This window comes from Lepisma saccharinum, chromosome 14 (genome assembly GCF_977018435.1).
Source record: "Lepisma saccharinum chromosome 14, izLepSacc3.1, whole genome shotgun sequence".
Lineage (NCBI taxonomy): Eukaryota > Metazoa > Arthropoda > Insecta > Zygentoma > Lepismatidae > Lepisma > Lepisma saccharinum.
The window spans coordinates 3,913,750-3,927,449 of record NC_139242.1 but is presented as its reverse complement, the minus strand read 5'-3'; positions in this window follow the sequence as shown (position 1 = coordinate 3,927,449).

Here is a 13,700-nt window from a genome sequence, read left to right as displayed (position 1 = left end):
AGGCAAATGGATTCACTTATCAGTTCCAATTAGGTTAGATTTCCATTGATACTTATCACAATTTCTTTTACATTCACCAAAGCTTCTTCTTTCTCCCAGACCGAGTCCACGAACTGTTCATAAGCGATCCGATTCCCACTATGTCCATTCCACCGCTTATGCACAGGGAACGGGTTTGATGACCCGTTCCTCGAACCAGTTCACTTTTATTGCGCCGTCTTCCGGCGTTGACGAAAGTTTCTTTTTTGCAATGCCAAAACGCAAGTTACTAATTGCGATAACTTTGTAAATGTACATAGGCTAATCTAATTTTGAAAATATTATTTTTTGTTGTATACACAATCCAATCTTATATTTTTATCGCTTATTACAAACATTCGTGTTAATTTTGACTTAGAGTACATTGATGCCATCTATTGTCAAATCTTGGTATTAATCTTCAGTTGAAGGTAAATTTAACACTCAAATGCCATCTATCGGCAATTTCGGCACAATCTGCCTAATTTACTTTACAATTGTCACAGTTATGACAGATATTGTCATAACGCTTCGGTCTGGAATCTGCTTAAACGGCATAAACGGCAGGCTACTAGCGACATGGAGATTTCATACCAAAGCGACAAGCGACAAGCTACATTAAACCATTCAATATAAGGCAAAACTTTCACCGTGCATGCGCGAACAAAAGTACGAAGCGACATGATGCACTGTATTAACAAAACTGGCCAATCAGAGCGACACGCAATCTACAAGCGACACCTGCATCTTGTCGTGTCGCTTCTGTTGGAAAGGTTCAATTCATTACTGCTGGTTCGCTTCCAAGGGACACGTGTTGGTTGTCGCTTTCGTGTGAAATCTCCCTTACAAAGCAAAAAAGCTGCAAACAACAGACGACAAGTGACAGGCGAAAAGCGACACGGAGAATTCACAAGCGACACTAGCACAGTTAGTCTAAATCCAAACATTCACCGCGCATGAGCTAACAAGAGCACTAGGTGACAGGATGCACGGTATTGAGAAAACGGCCTAATCAGAGCTACACGTGCAGCTTGACCTGTCTTGATACGAAAGGTTGCATTTATTTCTGAATGCCGGTTTGCAATTTAAGCGTGTCACGTGCCGTTCCCCTCTGAAAGCTACACCAAGCCATTGTTTTATTGAATTCTCCTCAGGGAAGGAAGAGAATGCTTATACAAATACAGTCTCCGTAGATCATTTGCGAAGCCACTCATTATATTTGAAAATCTATTTTGTGTGCATACTCAGCATGCACTATAATCTACTGAAGCGGCCCAAATTTTTCGCTGGAACTAGGATCTCACTTTCCGCATCGTTGTGAAGGGTCACTCGCAATAGAATTGTTACGATTTTATCTCTCTGGTTGAGAACAGAATTTGGAGACTATAGTCCACAAAAAATTTACTTCTGTTGGAGTTATTAGATTGGGGGAGGAGATTGGTGCTTCAGATGGCTGTTTCATGTAGACTGTACATTTGAACAAAAGGAGCAAAGGAAAAGTGACTTATTTAATTTCTTTGTAAAATGAATTAAGTGTTAATTTACCAGAAGTCCAGTACAGTAAAACTATCCAAGTATATAATGGTGCAGTGGCGTACGCAAGGGGGGTTACGGGGTTTAAACCCCCCCTTGAGCTTGTGAAATATTATGAAAAATGCTGTGGAAAAAAATTTAAATGGCCAATTTACCACAGTCAAAGATCTGGGACAATACTATTACTATTACTACATCTACTACTACTACTACCACTAATAATAATATTAATTTGAATTATTATTTCCATGTAGCATGGAGAAAAGCACAGCATTCCAAGCACACGCGTCTTTCAGAGTGATGCCTTTAAAATAAGCACAAGTTCTTGAAAGTGAAATATGAGGGTAACTATGATTTAAAAGAGAAATAAAATGTTTTGTATTTCAGGTGCAACAATGTTCAATACTCTGGCGTACGCAGTTTTTTTTTGGGGGGGAGGGGCCAGAATAGTAAATGTGGATAACACATGGCTTCGTTTTGGAGGGCAGGATGCATAATAAAATATTTCGTATTTTTGGAGCTTTTCAGTCTATTAAAATTGTATTCAAAGACAAAAATGGTAATCGGGACTCACTTTAAAAGAGGTTTCATAATAAGTTAGCAGCCTCCCCTTAATATTATACCTTTGATTTTTTAAAGTTCTTAACGGATTTTTATTTGAAAATTCTGATTTTCTTTAAATTTTGGTAGGAGCTGTAGCATCATCAGTAGAGGCATGCATATTTCGTTTTTGACAAAAAGAAAACGAAATTTGAAATAACACATTGCAATGTTAATTTTAAAGGTTTCTGAAAGGTGTGAGGTGCATTTTCCTACCCTGTTTTGTCACGAAATGATGCGAAATGAACTGCAAAATGCGAAATAGACTCTTAAACACGAAATTTACCGTTTATATACCGACGCGACACTTTCTGAAATATCCTGTGTGTTATGCAATTCACGGAAAATTGATCAATTTTGCTGTAAATATTTCAAACGCAAAAATGGACTCCTCTATACAGGAATAAACTTAATATTCTGGTAATGATTTAATGTGCTATTAGAAGGGATATGTTTATTTTGTGTAATAGTGCGATTATATTCACATTTTTAAAACCAAAATGTAATTTTATATACCGCATTTTCACCGCTATAACAGCGAAATTTCATTTCATTTACAGCTTTTGAACCCGAAATTGACTCTGTTTTTATACTGAAATTTTGCTTTTTTATTTACCAAAAGTACGTGCCTCTAACCATCGGCCATGCCTCTACGTACGCCAGTGTTCAACGAACATGTATTTTTTTTTTTGTGTGAACAATGAGAATTAACTAAAGAAAGTTCTTGGTTCGTTGTTAGAGGCTAATGTATAGACAAAGGCTAGGCGGACAAGATTACAGTTACCAGTCTGCCTTCCCATTGTATTATTTACCGCAGCACGTTTGAATGTCTCTCTTTAAAATGTCTCACCTTGTTGACTAGACAATTATTCAAACGATAATAAGCTTAACTATTGGAAAATGTTTTGTTGGTAAGAACAGTGAGACACTCCAGATGTGAATTATCGGGGACATTTATGCGGGGAAGAAGCCGGAAAAATTCCAACCAATTTCGGGAATCGAATCCGGATCTCCCGCGTGATTGTCAGATGCTCTACCGACCAGACCACCGCAGCTTCTTGGATGAGTTCCATACTTTAATTATTTCAATTTATTTTAATATATTTTCTTCTTTTATGGATTTTCTTCACCCTTAAAATGTCTCACCTCGTTGACCAGACAAAAAACAAAAACAAAAAAATGCTCCCAGGATTTGATAAAAATTGAATGATTAGAAAGTAATTTCTTTCTATTGTTTTCATAAATGGTATATTTATGTAGATCTCTACTACATAATAGTAGTAGTGGTTTTAGTATTATTATTAGTAGTAATTCAGCTAATTAATTAATTATAAATATTATTAATTAATTGTGAATATTATTATTTAATTAAAGTATAATAAATCAAAGGTAATGTGAATTTGGAGAAAGTGTTAGAAATACCCCCCCCCCCCCCCTTGACGAAATCCTGCGTACGCTACTGTAATGGTGTGAGTGTTAATGGACATTTTAATTAAACCTTTCTTCACAAACTGATTCAATATTGAATAGGGTAGTGGTTCCCAAAGGGTGCCGCGAAATGTTCCGAAATTTTCACTGAAATGCCACTTACTTGTTAGTCTACACAGGGTTTTAGATATGATTGTTCCAAACATGTTCTTATTTAGTACTTTTACATAAACAATGTTTCTGAATTTGAAATATGTGCTTATTATTTAACTTAAGGCAAGCAACCTAACAACACTAACTTAGCGTTGCAAGTTTTAGATAGGCCTATGCCTACATTCTGACTTGGGCGCCGCGGAAAAATTTTCAAACTACAAAGTTTAGGATCCCCTGAGATAGGGCATAATTGTAATAATGAATGATTGACGTATAAACTTGATGTGAATCGTATGGAAATGTTTGTTTCGCGAATGGAGCGAACAAGAAAATGTTTTATAAATCTCATTCCTTGCAACCACCCAATTACAGTAACTGTTGATCACCTGACCTCTACTTCCACGTCACCCATGATGTCTGCTGGTGTTTCTTTGCATTCTATCACCTAGACCACAAGCATTTCGTTTTCGCGCCTTTTTTACCGGACGCCCGGTCCTTTCTTACTTCGGTAGTTCTTCTCGCAGTCAAGTAGGAGGGGTACGAGTTCCACTTAAAGCCTCCCCGATGCCCCTGTCGACCTCCGTGACGGAGTGGTTAGCACAGAGCGCTACGACGTCAGGGGTTCCGGGTGCGAGTCCCGGGTAAGGCACGGGTATTTGTGTTTGTCCAAATGAGAAAAGCTGAAAATTGAGAATAACCGAGAAATGAAAATCTTGAGAATATACTGAAAAACGGGGGATACTTCCGGTTAGGGGTATTCCTTAAAAAAAATGGCGTAGTGGTTGCTTCGTCGCCTTGTAATCAAAGGGTCCCGGGTTCGTGGTGGATTCCACTTTAAACTATAGATCCATTCCCAATAAGCCTAACTGTGCATAAAGCGGACTTAAAACTCCAACTTAAACAAACGAGTTCCATCTGCACCAAAAGCAAGCATACAGTCAAGAAGTTTAAATATCGTATGTCTTCATGTCGTTACCCAGTCTCAAACGCAGGATAAAAAATAACCCTTTCTACCACCTTCCTACCTCGATATCACAAACACTTCACCCTTGCAACACGCAACTACGATTAAGAAAGAGAAATGAACCAAAGCTCTCGAGGCCGAGTTGGGACAAGTATATTATTGGTAAATAATCATATCGTACAGTCACGGACACTTCTGTGTTGTAGCAACACTATTGACTTTCAATGGGATCATTACTACCCAGAAGTGTCCGTGACTGTACAACCCTAAACTGATGTTGCGTTACACTTCTTTGGAATGTCGACAAAAAAACTCTCATAACATGTCGCAATAAAAAAAGTGGCTACACAAAAGCGAGGTAGAGGCGAACACAACATTATTCTGCAGTTATCTCAAGAATCCGATATTAGCAACAGAGGGAGAAATTTCTTAGTCACAAGAAATGTTTTCGATTAACTACTTATAAAAAATAGATGGTGTCGTCTTGGCAGAACAAACTGACTCGACTACAAAAGCACCAGAAGCTAACTGTCTCGATTATTGCGATCATACGGTCTGGTTTTATTATTGTGTGTAGTTTTACCAACTAACCTTGAAAGAAACAGTTTGGTTCGACGTATACACGGAACATTTTCAACCAATGGCAGCACAAAATATGTGGCTACTAATACACAGCAACGTAGTGCAACAAGCCTACGAGCATACAATGAACAATCTCTATTTTATGGTGGTATTTTAAGACTTTGGATTTCAATGTCGTTGGAAAGGTGTAGAGTTCTTAACATAAAAAATACTAACAAATAATGTGAATGGGAAACATGCAAGGGTAAAGTAAAGTGCATTACAGCGTTGCATGGATGTAGTTGTAAGGGGTCACATATTATATCTCACTTAATGTCCCACTATTTTGGAACATTTCTTGATTTAGGGCAATTATTTGGAAAATATTGACCGACGACGAAGCTGCTATGCCTGCAGTCATCTGTAGAAGACACAGAAAATCTCAGTCCGGATACGAGTGCATCAGCTCAATATATGGTGTAAACTCGTTCTGACTTTTGTGATTGTTATTCGGCCCAGATTTGAAAACACCACTGATGCAAGGCCTCTTATTGAGTGAGCGTGTCATCCGTTTCATTTCCTCCCTCCTAATTTATGATGGCGGGTCGCACGCAAAAAGTGCATAATTTTAAAGAGTGGGAAGTTTCATGAACGTTTACTATACCGTAGCTGAGAAATGCTGATTACAATGACAGAAATATATTAACAGGGCTGTTTATCGAACAAGGTATACCTCTGAAGAGGAAGGTGGAATTGGAAAGGTAGAGTTTTGCAAAGTCATGGACAGATAAAACTTTTGATAAGTCACGTATGAGAGGTGTCTAAAGATAAAATTCAGCTGGGAATGATGGACCAATAACTGTTTCATAATACATTTCATTCTACATTTGCTCGTTATTTCTTTTAATTTGTCAAGCTTTGGGCTGGGTATGCAGTAGTGTTTAGGTAAGCAAATCATGTTTGATGGTTCCCAATGTAAATAGTAATTTCGTTCTATCCACGGGATTTTCGTCCCTTTCTCCGCCTGTCTGTTGCAATTATTACTCATTCATTGGACAAACCATTCGTGATATTAATACTATGAAGGTTCTCTCCAAGAACCAAGTACGAAGGTTGACTTTTGCATTCCGAACTCAGTGTCCCTTTGTCTCGGGGGATTAACAATTTCAAATAAGGTATTCTTATTTTTCTTTGATTGTCGTTGTAAATACAAGATTTAGAAAAATAATAAAATAATAATATTACATTTAGAAAAACTGGGAATGAAACGTTCGACCACAGGTGAGTTTCCTAAGTAAACTGTCACAGAAAAACCAACGCTGTTATTCATTACGTTAATTCATAGTTCATAACTTTGCTATCCCGTTGTTGTTAGTTATTGCGAAAGAGAAAAGTATTTCACTCCGCAAAAGGGCAATCATAATTAATCACTAATAATGATCGTCATGTTATATGTGGCATGAGGTATCATTTTGTTACACCTTGCTTGTAGCCCGCAACGAAAATTAGATACCAGTCAAAATAATTCTTACGCACTACTCTCGCAGCCAAACAAATGGGAGAAAGGGAACGACTGTAGATCACGGCAGCAGATAACACCCACTTGCGCAAGGAGTAGAAGCACTCTACCATTGTAATATCGAATTGGGACATTTGTAGTCACTGACACTACTGGTTTGTAATTGTCCAATTGAAAGTCAATGAAATCGTTACAACCCAGAACTGTTCGCGCCTGTACAGCTTGTCATGATGCAAGAAAGGACAAGTACAAAACATGCTTTTCTGGGATTCGAAACCTGAAACGTTACCCTTGCGTGCTGCACGTAAATAAAGACGGACTGGAAGTAAAATTTAGATCTGACATTTTTGTTAACACCAGAATATGACGAAGAGAAACACTCGTGTTTTAATTTTTAGTTGAAGTTTGTTGTGAAGGAGAGAGTATAAGCAACATATCTTTGGTCTTTGGAAACACTCATGTAGTCTGCAGGTCATGCTAATTTCGTGTTAAAGAAAGGAACATACTAGTATTACATTTTCGGGTTAGTGTACTATTTCTTTTTTATTTGTCCCTAAGTAATTTGGAGTTCTCGATTATAATTTGGCTGGTGTGTCTTTAGAGGCTCTCCCCGATGGTGTAGTGGCAACTTCGTTGTCTTGTAATAAAGATGTCCTGTGTTCGATGGAGACACATAGTGTTATGATTCAACTTTAAACTGTAGGTCCACCATGGCTAGCCTATTTCTACACAAAGTGGATTTATAATAAAAGTTCAAGTCAATTTAAATCACCAGGTTCGTCTAACCTATTATGCACTAAACATCAACAAAACATAGGACAGCTCTATTATTCAGAAATCCTGGTAACGACGAATTGTCCATCGCCAGTGGCGGCAAGGGGGGCAATCCTCCCCTTTTTTTGCAACTTTTATGCTAAACCTCATATACGAAGGGAAACTAAATTGTCTTTGCCACCTTCCCCCCAGTTTTGGCACCTTCCCCCCTCCATTTTGGCACCCCCCCCCCCCGTTTTGGCACTTTGCACCCCAGTTTTGGAGCCCAATTGTTCCACTATCCATCACCATTTTCATTCAGTCTGTATTACACAGTGTGATAATAATGAATTGAAATAATAACATCAATAAGTAGAGGCCATTGCCCGCTTCGAACTAACGTAATTTATTTCTAAAAACAACATAGGGTGTACAATAGAATGAAAATGTAATGAAAATAGCGTTGGGCAATTTTCCTACCATTATCTTTGCCGTTGACTGTGCCTTGGAAGTGTCAATCCCAGAATAAAATGCGTAGGACAGCCAGTTATGGATTTTAGATACCAGGTCTCGGTGTATCGAAATACAGGTCACATCGAAGATGCAGAACATATTTGTTTGATGCCAATACTTGGGGGTCTGCTGTATTGATATTTCCAGCAGCCGTAATAAGTATCACGTTTCTTACAAGTTGTATTTATATTGCAATCAGACAACGTCCTGCATTTCTGCACTTCTGTGGGTCCACTTCCGATTAGCTTATCTATGCATAAAGTGGCCTTAAAATACAAACTCAAAACTAAATATATATGGGGGGTGAACGTGCGTTCGTTTTTTTTGTTTTTACTAAATTGGGAATCAACGCAAAAGGGATAAGCTTTATGAAAATAATGCAACTTTAGACAAATTAAGTATTACTTCTATTTATACTAAGTAATTTAATGGCAATTTTCTTTGTATTGGGTTAACCGTGACGATCTTATATACTTCTAAACTGTGAATAATGTGAGTAATGTTTTACTAATATATTAGTTTAAGCGTATCCTTCTCTCACTGACATTCGCCAGAATGCACAGTCAAACAGCTAAACCATAGGAAGAGGGACAGGGGCGTGACTTTTCGTGATAGGCAAACGACGGGTCAATTTTCCATTTCGGCTAATTATAACACACATAATACGTAACGTCGTTAACTTGTAATGAAAGGGTTCGATACTAGGTCGAGGCGTAGCCATTTCCCACTTTAAACTGTGGCCCAATCCAAATTAGCCTTTTTGTGCTACTTAAAAAGTGGAATTAAAACAAATTCAACAAGAACCACCACATAATATTGTTTGTTACTGAGACACTTTTAACTGATTGTTGAAAATTTTCCCGTTTTTCTTACTTGATTTGGTTATGCATAGGTCTCTCATAATGCACCACCTCCAACATTTCGGTAGAAGTTCTTCAACTGAATGAAAAAAGATCCTTAATCGAGTACTTACCTGCACCACTGCAAATCGGTGGCTCGTCTGGTTTGTCATCCATGGCGGTCATTTTCAATACAGACCCTACTTTCACTCGAGATAGCAGAAGCACCACACGAAAGAACAGAATGACACAGGACGATGGCCACAGTAAAGAAAACACGTGTCCGCAACAGCCACGCTACGCTACCAAATAGCACCCTCTTCCTCACCCTATTAACACACGCTCTATATTTCGGAGTTACTGATCACATGCAGGATATGCCCAAGTATTGGTTGGTGATTTTACTTATAATAATATACCATACGGCCATTGATCATTGACTAACTTTATATGGTAATTTGTTGATTACTGAAAAGTTTCACACACGCATAATCGTACCGAGTTAGCTGGTTCCACGGATGCATGTAAAATTCTGGAATTTAGAACACTTTTGGGCAGCGTAGACGAGTTCTTTCCAACACCCTTGCCAAGGACAAACGCGGGCCTGGAATCGCTTGCTTTTGACTTTTTATTTAGCGTGAAGGGGGACGGACAGTGACCATGTAAGTACTGCATAAAGCATGACGTCCACTGAGACGCGGAGAAACTCAGCAAATGAACACAACAGACCCGTTTCCGGCGTCTCAATGGGCGATAATCTGTAAGATAACCTGCCAAAATTTTCGTGCTTCGGTTTCGCGCGTTTCACTGTAGTGGACGTTACACCATTTGATTTAAGTAGAAGCAGACAGCAGATCTGATGCCGGAAATTTCCATGTTTCGCCGCGTCTCAGTGGGCGTCAAGCTTCGGTCTCTTCCTTTTAAAGCGATCAGCTAACCCGCGTGTCTGAGCGAGCCGGTTTATGTTTGCAGGCAATACCACTGCAAATAGGAGAACTGAAAGGTCTGCACATGTAAATATGTTGTAGAAATTAATTCCATTCTAAGGTGTTAAAGGCATTGAAAGACATGAACTTAAGATACAAAAATGTTTAAAAAAACAAACGCAAGTGGTGCTTGCTCCGTTTCCTTTACCGCACGCTTCTGAAGAAAGGGGGGGGGTGTTTTCCCAGTGCGTCTCGGTCATCAGCTGTGGCTCTTTCTACACAACTCAATCGCCCTTCTGCTAGCTCGCTGCCTGTTGGGGCAAAGAATATATACAAACCATAATAATATTAATAGTGATAATAATAAAATCGTCGGGCCTCCCCCATGGCGCAGTGGTAGCGTCATTGCCTTGTAATCAAGGGGTCCCGGGTTCGATACCCGGTGGAGGCACAAGTGGTTTGGATCCCACTTTATACTGTAGGTCCAGTCCCGATTAGCCTTACTGTGCATAAAGTGGACTTAAAACACCAACTCAAATCAAACCAAACCAATAAAATCGTCTTTACTAGAGTGGGCGTGTTTCGGCCGTTTCTATCATAAAGATAACAATGAGTCGAAGTGGTTGGTAGATGAGAGCAAATAAATACAGACGCGCACAAATATTCTCGTAGGGCCTAACATTAGTGCCTCTACTACTCAACCTTACAAGATATAAATGAATGTCACCATTAAAGAGAGTACTTTATGTTGGTTACCGAAGATACCGAAAATGTCGGTTCTCAGTATATCGATATTTAGAGGTCATATTTTCGAGTACAGATAACGGATATCGTATATCGATGGTTTCAGCAACCGTCCTCCGTGGCGGAGTGGCTAGCACAGCGCGCTACGAAGCCAGGGGTCCCTGGTTCGAATCCTGGCCAGAACATGGCTGTTTGTGCTAGTCTCTTCATCAATTTCATTAGTTAGGTAGTAAATATACCCCATTATGTGACCATTTCAGGATATTTTTTTTTTAATTTTGCCTGCTTTACGGTGCATTATATACACCAGCAAGTTAAAAACAAGGAAATGAAGTAATTAGGTCACGAAGCGGATTACATAAAAAATAACTCCATCGTAGATTCCAGCCGAGGCCACTCCCTAAATATCGTGCCACAGTAACCATCAGCCATGGAATCACTTCTTGGTGAACAAGGGCAATTACATTAACATATTATTATTAATAATATTAAATAGAATAGGATAATACACAGTGGCGGCGATTATGGGGTCGTGAGGGTAGTTGCCTCCTCCCAAATTTTGTCACTTTTTGCCCCCGAAACTGCGTCCTCTAACGAAATTTCCTGACACTCCACTCATCTCCACTTCAAAAGCAATGGAATAAAGAAATAAGTATGTTAAGAATGGATGACCATAATTAGAGGCAAACCAAAAGAGTGATCACGTGAAAAGTCGACCCCATCCTTGAAATAATTTGATTTCGATCAGTCAAGTATGAGTTTTTAAACATTTAACAACGTTTTAGATGAAAATCTTTTTATTACATGAATGCGTGCGTTTCATTGGTTCTCTTCCTACCGCGCCCATTTGCCATTGCCTTCTCTGCAATGGAAAGGTTGAAGGACGTTCGAGATTCGAACCCGAGGCCACGTGGTCAACAGTCTGACATTCTTTGTCCAGATGTCGGCTCCTTTTGCCCCGTCGGTAAAACTAAAAAAGAGCTCCCTCTCCTATCAGGAGAAAGAAAACTTCGCGAAGTGACGTGAGGTGATGCTCATTACTAGAGCTAAAAGGGGCTAAAACATCACCCTAGTGAAAAAGCTTGCAGTTCCTTTACGGAATTGCAACAACAATTTAAATTCCCTGCGTCTTGACACAAACTCAAAATAAAAATCTAGAGTTGTTTGTCAATACATATATGTGAGGTATGGTTTTCTGCACTAGCGCAACCACACATAGGGGGGGAAGGGGGGCATTGCCACCCCCACCCCCCGATCTTGGTCGGAAATGAGTTCTAGGGGAGGAGAAACATTGAGGGCCAAGTGTCCTGCAGGGGGCAATTACCGCCCAGAACTTCAAATTTTAAGCAAATAAATAGACTTTTCGTAAAATTTTCTTGCTCGCTTCGCTCGCAACACATGATTTTCTTAATCTTATCAAGTTCAAAACCATAGCTAGAGGACGGCGGGAGACGTTCCTGGGCGCCGAACGATCTAAATTAAAAGAAGTTGTAAAATTGATTGATTGATTTGTGTTTTTTAAAGTCTACTTTATGCACAGAAAGGCTAATTGAGACTGGGCCTATAGCTTAAAGTGGGTTTCGAACCACTGTGTGCCTCCACCGGGTATTAAATCCGAGACCCCTTGATCACAAGGCGACGATGTTACCATTACACCATCGGAGAAGTACAAAAGTTCTAAATGATATAATGCAATGGCGTTCCATGAAATTATTTGCACCCTATTAAATTAATATTCATTTCAGCATGCAAAAAAATTGGATCCAAAAATTTTCTTGCTCGCTTTGCTTGCAATTTATGTTTCTTGGCTATAATGCATTGTAAATCAACAGACAGAGAAATAAGACTTGTCTTAATTTATTTTGTTCTAAATGCATGAACAATTCTTTTAAGGAAAGGGAGCGTGCACATTTTGAGAGACAATTTATGTAATTTTTGCTGTTGGTATATTGCGAGATGGATGAGTTTGTTGTGTAATGTATTTAAATAACATATGCTGTATATAATATTTATTAAAGAAACTTTGAATACATACACAATTGAGTGTCCACGTCACTCTACGTAGCATATATGTGAAACATATATTGTGCATGAAAGTTAAGTTAATGTAAAAAGGAATGGATTTATCTAGCATTTTCTGTCTTTAAAAAATAGTTTATATGCTTGTTTTCCATTATTAATGTGAAAATGAACGCGTTAAAAAATAAATTCAAATCGTTTGTTCAAACACAAATGCTTTAGCACACACTTTACCCCCTTTTTGCGTAATTTACGAGTAAAATAACGTCTTTGATACTACCACTACTAATAGTAATAATAGTGTTGGTCCTTGGTTCGAATCCCGCTCGGGCTTGGTTGTTTGTAAATGTCCATTCATCAATTTCATCATTTCATCCCTCATCCCCATCTTCGCAAATTAGCCAAGAGGCACAAAACGCGAAGTAAAATAAACTAAATCAATCAAAATAACAGACGTGTACTAGTATATCTCAGTTTACATACACAAAATAAAGTGGTGAAATACACCAAATAGTTCTTCTAGGGTGTGTTAACCTTACCGTACTATCATTCATATTAGTTCCTTCTTGTTATATGCAGTGAATTAATGAAACGTTAAAATTTACAATCAATATATCATGCAATGTACATTGCGACCATCTTGAAAAATACTGTTTCTAACCACCTGCTGTACTGTTTTTATTGAAATAACAGCATATTCTATTAACTACAAGTATAACTCTCGTATGACATCATTTTCATTTTTATGTACAAAGCTCTTTAGTTTTTGGACTGCAGGTTAACATTTCCATGGTACGTACTGCCCAGTTATATTTGATATAGTTCAGGCGCAGAGTTATGAAAAAAACAGCTTGTTTAGGGAAATGCATACAATGCAGCAGAAGAAAGAATTTGTCCCATCCCATGGCGTTCGGTTTGTGCATAGCATGCTCATTATATTTAACTGTAGAATCCTCAATCAACTTCTTAGTTGCCGTTCCCTACATCAAGTAAAACCTTAACTTGTATCATCTCAAAATGAAACGTAACTGGTATCATGGTGTCTGAAGTTCTTCTATGACATATTTGATTTTGCATTTTATTTTATTGCTTATACTAACATTTTCACTATTTTATTGTGTTACATTAAA